This window comes from Babylonia areolata, chromosome 19 (assembly GCF_041734735.1).
Source record: "Babylonia areolata isolate BAREFJ2019XMU chromosome 19, ASM4173473v1, whole genome shotgun sequence".
NCBI classification, from domain to species: Eukaryota; Metazoa; Mollusca; class Gastropoda; order Neogastropoda; family Buccinidae; genus Babylonia; species Babylonia areolata.
The window spans coordinates 62,860,031-62,870,030 of NC_134894.1; the positions used below are offsets into that span (position 1 = coordinate 62,860,031).

General features: G+C 42.4%; 1 protein-coding gene across 1 annotated transcript in view; it reads right to left on the reverse strand.

The window, feature by feature from the left end:
• Positions 1-2,863, reverse strand: part of LOC143294398 (fibroblast growth factor receptor 2-like) — a 97,974-nt gene extending 95,111 nt beyond the window's left edge. The window contains exon 1 of the mRNA XM_076605873.1: positions 2,699-2,863. The gene's annotated coding sequence lies outside the window, so the exon portion shown is untranslated. The remainder of the gene's footprint in view (positions 1-2,698) is intronic.
• Between the last annotated feature and the right edge of the window lie 7,137 nt (positions 2,864-10,000).

Sequence of the window (10,000 nt, forward strand, 5' to 3'; positions counted from 1 at the left end):
GACCGAACGCTGACATGGATTACAGGATCTTTAACGCGCGTATTTGATCTTCTGCTTGCATATACACACGAAGGGGGTTCGGGCACTAGCAGGTCTGCACATATGTTGACCTGGGAGATCGTAAAAATCTCCACCCTTCACCCACCAGGCGCCCTCACCGTGATTCGAACCCGGGACCCTCAGATTGAAAGTCCAACGCTTTAACCACTCGGCTATTGCGCCCGTCGTCACTGCCTTTCAAGACAAGTGAAACCAAAGCCGTTCCCTGCTCTCATCAAAGCCTTTGGTGATTTTGGTGACAAATTAATACAGCGTCCGGGAGGTTCTTCTGGGTTCGATTCCCGCCCTCGCCCTTTCTCCCACACCAAGTTTGACCGGAAAAATCAAACTGAGCGTCCAGCGCCCGTTTGGATGAGCCGATAAACCGAAGTCCCGTGTGCAGCACGCACTTGGCGCCGGCACTGAAAAAGAACCCATGGCAACAAACTAAAGGGTTGTCCACTGGCTACATTCCTTTACAGGACCAACGTTTCGTGCACACCACCCTTCACGGAAAGGACCACAGCCACGTACAGCTTGATCTACAACAGATCGTCAAACCCACCACCACAGCCAACATTCTGATGTAGAAATCCACTCTGATAGGTACACAAACATACGCATGCACTCAAGGCCTGACTAAGCGCGTTGGGCTATGCTGCTGGTCAGGCATCTGCCTAGCAGATGTAGTAGCGTATAGGGATTTGTCCGAACGCAGTGGCGCCTCCGAAACTGAAACTGGTGATTCTCCATCTACTCTCCAGTACCGACGGGGAACGAGGTTTTCAGCATCAAGTTGTGACCCGAGAATCCAGTGCAGTCTGTGCCTGTGCAGATTTACACTGTGATAATGTGTGCAAGCTGAGAAACCTGCACTCTGCATGTCCTCAGAAAAAAAAACCCACATGATTGTGCGTATTTCTTTTTTCCTTGGAACTGCGCGACGCACATATACATGCACGTGCGCGCGGGCGCGCACACACACTAACACACACACAAGCACGCACGCGCGCACACACACACACACACGTCCGGGTCTATTTATTCAGCTTTCGTGGGCTGCAACTCCCATGAGATTAATTTCACGTTGATTTCACTCTCCTGTTGATTTTGATCCTTACCCCGCCTTTCTTTCTTTTTCTTTTTCTTTTTTTAATGTGTGGGGAGGGAGGGAGAATTGGCGAACTCGGGGAAAAAACTCCCAGCAAAATCTTTCGACTTTACGAATAAAAAAAAAAGAAGAAAAAAAGAAAAAGAAAAAGAAAAAAGGCCGTTACAACTGATTGGAAAAAAAACCAACAACAAAAACCGCTTAGTTAATAATGAATATACCGTGCTAGACAGTGGCTTTACAGTAACACTGCTGGTATATCAATCTATCTTGATGTGTCAATTCCAATCAATCCATTGCGCATAGGTTTCTTCGAAACTTTTCACCTGCCTCGTTGATCGACTAGGTTACTGACAGAATCAATACCTGTTGAGAGTTATGCAAAACTGACGTGCTTTTGTTGATTTGTTTGTTTTTAATTTATTCACATTTATATATATTTTGTTTTCATGTATGTAGTTTTGTCAAAGTTTATCACTTGAAACTGTCAAAAAGTGTTTGATCCACCTTACACATAACCGAGTTCTACGACTTTTTACTTTGATATTTTCTCACTTCCTTGATCTACGTACATGATGCATAAGCTCGTCTGATCGCTCTTATCCTTTAGGTCTAGATTTTAATTCTTTTATCCTTTCACTGATACCAGACTGTGTGAGCAGGCCTGTTTGATCGAATGCGACGTCCAGTACACTTCAACGAAAGCACGCTATCTCCAACACACAAACTAAAACTAGTTTTCCGAAAAAGACAAACCGCGTACACTGAAACAGTATTGCAGTCACATATATGTTCTTGTATGTATTAAGTTGTGCTGAATGATTGTGTTGTCAAAGAAAAGTCTCGTCAGAACATTAGTACTGCAACGTAGTTTCAGTAAATGAATGAATAAATAAACAAATAAAAAACAAAACAAAATAAAACACTTAAAAAAAAACAAAAAAACCTAGAATCAGTAAATGAATGAATAAATAAATAAATAAACAAATAATTAAACAAACAAAATAAAACACTTAAAAATGAACAAACATATCATTTTACATATTCAGACAGGAGCTGAACAAGCCTATAAGCCGACCAGTTATATGGTGTGATGATAAAAATATGACACATGATAAAGGTAAAACTCACGAGAAACTGACAGACTGACAAGTGATAAAGCATGATGTCCCTAACATGTCCGTGACCCAAACGCAACACCAAAATCAAAATCGAAATTCAAACATTGATAAAGATTACTTCAGGTACCTGTGTGCATACTCCAACACGCATGTAAAAGTATGTCATCCACCCCTTTGTCGCCCTAGCCTACCTAGCTTGTACCCACCTCTATCCATTCAAAAGCAGCAGACGACAATTTTCACCGTCTCTTTTCAAACACATGGGGACATCTAACTCGATTGACAGGGCTGTTTGCCACAATCTTTAACATGTCGACACAGCAAACCTGTTCTCACTCTCTCAATCTATCGATGCTCACAACTGAATAATAAACTTTTGTTTAAATTAGACACCACACTGCGACGACAACGACGACACGAAACTTACCTTTTTATTCAAAAACTTGCAGCCATGCTTAATCCAACTGGGTGAAGTTTTTAAGTATCCACATCCAAATAGGAAGGAATTAAAAAAAAAATTTAAATGAAACAAAAAATCGCGAAACAATAAGAAGAGACGTTGATACTCAAAATAGGATAGTCCTCAATCCGAATCGTGGACACACACACACGCACACACTGATTCAAAAGCGACGGAAAGCGAGAACAAGCGAAGACGGCACAGCAGACGACTTCGCCTGAACACAAACTGCGTTGCGCTTCTTCCCTTCTGTCTGTTGAGCCCCAGTCTCCACTTTCCCCCCGCGAGTTCCCCCCCTGTCACGTGACACACAGGTTGAAGCCATCGACGTCGTGACGTCAGAGCGCGAGCGAGCCAGCGCGGAGGAGAAAGCGTGTTGCACTGAAGGGGCTGGGAGGAGGGAGGGGAGTTTCCTGTCGAGCACGCGCGCACGCGCTCGCGGTGTGAAGGAATGCAAGGCAAAGCGGAAAAGGGGGCGGGGTGATTGGAAAGAAATGAACAGCGATTGGAGGAGAGTGTTTGATTGATTTATTGGCTGGAGGGTGGAGGAGGTGGAAACTTTTTTTTTTTAACCCCCCCCCGCCCCCTTTGGCGTCAAACTAGGTTTGTTTGGGCTTTTTTTTGTGAGCTGGAGAGGAGAGAGAGAGAGAGAGAGGGGGGGGGGGGGAGGGCGAGAGAGAGAGCAAGCTAGAGAGAGAGAGAGAGAGCGCGAGCTGTAAACTAAAAATACCAGCACCCCCCACCCCCACCTCATCAGCAAACCCCATCTAAGAAGACTGTACACAATTCTTATTGTCATTCGTGCAATGTTTGGGTGGTTAGTTTTTTTGTTGTTGTTGTTTTTTGTTTTTTTTTTGTGGTTGTTGTTGTTGTTTTGTTGTTGTTTTTGCTCGTTTCTTTGTTGTTTGCTTTTGTTGTTTGTTGTTGCTGTTTTTTTCTCTCCCCTGTGCTGATGTATGTGGATTATTCGGTTGTCTCACTTGTCTGGTTTTCCAGATTGAGTGACGGAGTGATTTGTTAGGGTTGTTTTTTTTGTTTGTTTTGTTTTGTTTAATTTATTTTCTTTGTTCACAGATAACGAATCACTAAAATCAACTTGGAAACTCTACGTGTGTGTGTGTGTGTGTGTGTGATTTGGTTTGTCTCACATATATTCTGTTTGGTTTTCGGGAATTTATTCATTCATTTATTTGTTTATTATATTCTTCGCCATTCATTCATTATTCGTCTATTTATTATCATCATCATCGTTATTATTATTATTATTATTATTATTATTATTATTATTATTATTATTATCATTATCACTAGTAGTACTGCTACAACAACAACTACTACTACTACTAGTACTACAACTACACCGACGACGACGACATTTTACATTCCTACATTTTATATTATGATTATTATGATCACTGTTACTATTATTGTTATTATCTTCACAATGATTATCATTATTGACGTTTGTGTGTGTGTGTGTGTGTGTGTGTGTGTGTGTGTGTAACGTGTGTAATGTTTTACGCCTCTAGTTTCCACGAAAGGATGTAAGACGGACTAAACGTCATCAGTCGCGACTACAGTTTGACGTCATCACACGCAAACAGGAAGTAATGTCTGTCACTTCAGTTAATGCTGACACAGAGCCTGTGCCTGATATGAATCAGATCAACATCAAATCAACTGGTGATTGTTTCATTCCCCCATAAAAAAAAAAGTTAAGTAAATCAATCAAGCGACTTGAATCGAATCGACTCAAACAGAAAGCACACAGACCTTCAAGAATATGCGTTACTGCAAAATGTCTCAATAAATGAATACAAAGATAAGGAAAGAAAGAATAGAAAATGAATGAACGAACGAACGAATGAATTTGTAAATAATAATAATAATAATAATAATAATAATAATAATAATAATCATCCTATCATTATATCAGTCCAGATTTCAATACGAAAATGTGTAGATCTTTCGAGGAACCGAGCCAGCAAACTGATTTGATATATCAATCAATAGGCTTTCCCTTTTTTTTTCTTTTTTCTTTCCTTTTTTTTTTAACTTGAAAAATGCATGTCAGTAAAAGACCAGTATGCTAGTTAATAAATAAATAAATGAATAAATAAATACATACATACATAAATAGATAAATTAAGTCAACAAGTGGTGTTACACCAAAACGTGAAAGTGTAGTCTTCAGGCCGTAGCCTATATAATATACCGAACGTTAACGAATGAATATGTATATATGAAATTTTAAAAACATTAATAGTAAGCGAATATTGAATGCATTCCTCTATAAACCAAACTGGAACAGACATGGAAGAAAATCAACCATCTTCCAGACAGAACATTGTTTGACGGTCCGACATGATGGCATATCCAGCTCCATCCATCACACGTTGGACCACAGCTGCCCACTCCTAGTGATTAATGTTATTGTTCTTGTTGTTTCTCGCATTTCGTCCATTCTGCTTCTGTGCTCGCAATGAAATGTGTGCTTAGTGTACAGGTCAATACAAAAAGAAGGCAGAAAAAAACACACAAAAAACCCAGAAAGTAGACTCCGCCGATATTAAATCTAGCTCGACAGCCATCAGCAGGCTTGCGCTCGAAAATGACTGAGCTGATGTGATGTGATCTTCACACACACACACACACACACACACACACACAGAGAGAGAGAGAGAGAGAGAGAGAGAGAGAGAGAGATTCTGAAGTCATCACCATCAATGTAAAAACAGGAAGATTGTTCCGATTATCGAAAGATCAAATGATTTCTCTCTCTCTCTCTCTCTCTCTCTCTCTCTCTCTCTCTCTCTCTCTCTCTGTAGGCCTATGTGTGTGTGTGTGTGTGCTGCTGTGTGTGTTTGCGCGCGCGCGCGCGTGCATGCGTGTGTACTATATTTGAGACAAGAATCGGAGATTAGCGGTCAATCAGTTGTCTTCTCTTTAAGATCCCTTTATTTTCAGGGTCTTTGGAGGTAGGTGGCGCTAGTGGTGGTGGTGGTGGTGGCGGGGGGGGAATAGGGGTGGCGAATGGGTGTGTTCACAGCAATATTCAGGACGATTAGATTCATAATTCTAAACATTTTTTTTTCCGGCTAAACTTAAGGCATGATCGAAATTCTAAACAAACTTTCTTTACTCAAAGTCATGGCATGAAATTTTTTATACAAACTTTTCTTTACTCAAAGTCAATGTATGAAATATTAACGATTATTTACTCAAACCCGAGGCAGAAAAATTTGAAACGTACTCAGTTTTGTTTACTCAAAGTCTACGTATAAGATATTAAACAAACGTTGATTTACTCAAACCCAAGGCAGAAAATTTTAAACAAACATTTTTTTACTCAAAAGTCAAGACAGAATATTAAAGAATAAATAAATAAATAAGTAATTAAAAAAAAAAACACACACAAAAAAACAAACAAACCCCAAAACAAAACAAAACTTTTATTCCCTCACAGTCAAGGCAGCAAACAAGATATTCACGCACACACACACATACAGGGCGAACCAGATAATAGATTTCATCTCTCACATTCATCACAGAACATTCCTAACCTAACCGGTACGGGCGAATCCGAAGATTCTTACCCAGTTGGAGTGATGGCCCAGAGGTAACGCGTCCGCATAGGAAGCGAGAGAATCTGATCGCGCTGGTTCGAATCACGGCTCAGCCGCCGATATTTTCTCCCCCCTCCACTAGACCTTGAGTGGTGGTCTGGACGCTAGTCATTCGGATGAGATGATAAACCGAGGTCCCGTGTGCAGCATGCACTTAACGCACGTAAAAGAACCCACGGCAACAAAAGGGTTGTTCCTGGCAAACTTCTGTAGAAAAATCCACTTCAATAGGAAAAACAAATAAAACTGCACGCAGGAAAAAATACAAAAAAAATGGGTGGCGCTTGTAGTGTAGGGACGCGCTCTCCCTGGGGAAAGCAGCCCGAATTTCACACAGAGAAATCTGTTGTGATAAAAAGAAATACAAATATAAGTTAGCCTACTTACTGACCGACGTTCAGGCACAGTGTTGACACTGTGGGTCCCTCAGAATCTATGTCACAGCCTTGGGCACAACCATGCCGATGACAGAGAATGAGACAGCTTAGTTGAGCCGGCCAGATCTGTAGAATTAGTCAACAAATACACAAATGAATAGACAAATACATAAATAAATAAACAGACAGACAAATAGAGAAATCTATATTAAAAAAGAATATAAAAAATAAATAAATAGATGAATACATAAATAGATAAACGAACAAGCAGACAAACAGATACATAGATAAATATGTGTGTGTGTGTGTGTGTGTGTGTGTGTGTGTGTGTGTGTGTGTGTGTGGTCACAATTTGGTGTGTGTATGTAACATTGATGTAATGTTTTATGTTAACAAAGGCGTTTTTGTAAAGCACCTACAGCAGATACTGGATAGTGTGCTATATAAGTATCCATTATTATTATTATAAATAAAACACAAAAAGAATATTTTTAAAAAAAAGGAATGACTAAATACATAAATAAATAAGCAAGCAGACAAATAAATAGATGAATTGATGAATAGATAAAAAAAAGATGAATAAATATACCAACAGACAAATAAATGAATAAATAAATAAACACATGACAGCAAATCATCGAAAACTTTATTTTTCTGCTCAGCTGGATTCCCCACACACATTGTCTCAGTCAATGTTCGAGCGGTGTGTGTGTCGATTCAAGTTGAAAAAAACAGAAACAGATGATTCTGCGTTCACTGAGCCGCTGGCTTAACCGTATGTGTATATTATTTCATTCACATACAATTCATGTTCGTTACGAATGTACTGCACATCTTACCACTGTCATTGTCACCATGTTTGGCTTGCTGTTGACATTGTTGCATGCGTGTGTGTGTGTGTGTGTGTGTGTGTGTGTGTGTGCGTGCGTGCGTGCGTGCGTGTGTGTGTGTGTGTTTCCCCGTGCTGTTCTTTCAGGGAAAAAGCGTAACTTCATCTTCAAAGCAAGGACATGAAGGATGGGGGGTGGGGTTGGGCGGAGGTGGTGGTGGTGGGGGGAGAGCTATTGGGAGGGAGGAGGGGGGACGGGGGATTCGGGGGAGGGTGGGGGGGAGGATCAAACTCTGACACTACCAGATTGACTCGCAACACGTTAACACGGGCAGCAAAACAAACAAATAAACAAAAAAGCAAGAATTCTTTTGTCCTCTCTTTTACCTGTGTTTCTAATTATATGTGTTTGTGTGTGTGTGAGGGGGTGGGGGGCAAGGGAGGGTTGAGTGAATGCTTACAGTGCTATTGTAAAGTGCATATGGAGCCTCAAGAATATTCTCAATAACACGACGTCTTAACAAATAGACAAATAAAGAAAGAAAGAAAAAAACAAAACAAAAACAAAAACCGCCAATGTTTATTCTGATACACTGTCTCGGATTCGAACTCCAAACCATCTACAGGACATGCAGGCTCAGCGCTTTAAAGCAGTTGAACCAACCCTGCAGGTTGGCGCCTGACCCTGAACGTGGCAGGAGTCAAGGTCATACCAGCCTGTCAGGTTATGACACTTGACCTACATTTTTCCACGCCTCGTTTTATAATCATACTTCTTTCGGCCTTGAGGCTGTTCAGTTCACTACAGGCAAACACACGACAGCTCCAGCTGTCTGAGGTGACAGGCGTGTGGCTGAATAGATGTCGCCACTGGCACGTTCCGTGAGGCTTTGCTCGGTCGTCGCCAGGTGTCGCTGATGTATTAATTATCCTCCTTGACTGCTGCTGTAGTTGTGAGGTGTGTGGTTGAACTGACAGTGAAAGCTCTGCCACGCCCGCTGAGATAAGAATCACTGGTCGTACTGATCGCATTTCACACACACACACACACACACACACACACGTCAGCAGTCAAGAGGGTTGAAAGGCGCTGTGCTGATCACGTGACACACGGAATCTCCCTGTCCGAACTTCCGCCACAGAGTTGTGCCACAGCATTGGCTGTGTGGATTTCCTCACCTCGTGTCACAGTCCCTTGCATGCCGGTGTACTTCCTGTGCCATTTGACAGTCGTTGTCAACTTTACCGCTCATATAAATATATATTTTTTTTTTACAACTGCACGTTTTGTGTCACACTTACATGACGTTGGCTCCGACCCCCTTCGCCCCCTCCCGGGCTCCCCCCCCTCCAAAGCAGAGGAGAGTTGCGCAGGACAGGAACCAGTGGAGACACAGATCCTGAGACGAAACTGGGGATGGACTGGCCACACCTTGAGGAAATCACCATCCAGCACTACACGCCAGGCCCTGACCTGGAACCCCCAGGGGGAGAAGGAAGAGAGGACAGTGGACTGGCCACACCTTGAGGAAATCACCATCCAGCACTACACGCCAGGCCCTGACCTGGAACCCCCAGGGGGAGAAGGAAGAGAGGACAGTGGACTGGCCACACCTTGAGGAAATCACCATCCAGCACTACACGCCAGCCCCTGACCTGGAACCCTCAGGGCCGGGAGAAGGAAGAGAGGACGGCCCAAGAACAGCTGGAGGCGGTGGGGGGACACTGACGCAGAGCTCCAGAGACTGGGATCCAGCTGGAGGGAGGGATGCAGAAAGGACAGACCGGAGTTGAGTTTGGTGGAGAAACATTGACGGCCTATGCTCTACAAGCAGCGAAGGGTCTAAGTAAGTAAGTAAGTAAGTATTATATATATATATATGATAGCCAGTCAGTCGTGTCCGACTATGACCATCAGAACAGCAGAGGAGGCAACTGCTGTTCTGACTATTTGGGCTAGAATTTGATTATAGTGGAGACTGTCTTGCCCAAGTTACATCCCCACTCTCTCGGCCAAGAGGGTTTTAGGAAAGTCGGCGTTGGGATGGTTCCCAAAGGCCAAGTAGCCCACAAGACTACAGCACTAAGAGGCCAGTGCAATTTTACCTCCTAGTTTGAGAGTCATAGTCCTTCACAAAAAGACTAAGTTGTAAATGGATTCCCATTGACTGGAGAAACCATTGATAATACAGCTCTCACTTTGCTGTTGGCCCAAATGTAAAACTTATGTCAATCTGTGATATAAGCCGAGTGTTGGGCCTTAGTAAGTATGCAAACAAGCGAGTGAAGTAAGTAAGTAAGCACAGGACAGGACAGGATCGGCTGGTATGCTCTGACAACACAAACCAAGCACACAAAACATTTTTTCTTTTCAGAAGAACCGCCGCAGCAGCATCGCTGAATCCCAGGAGAAGAGGAAGTCAGCAGCAGCAATGCC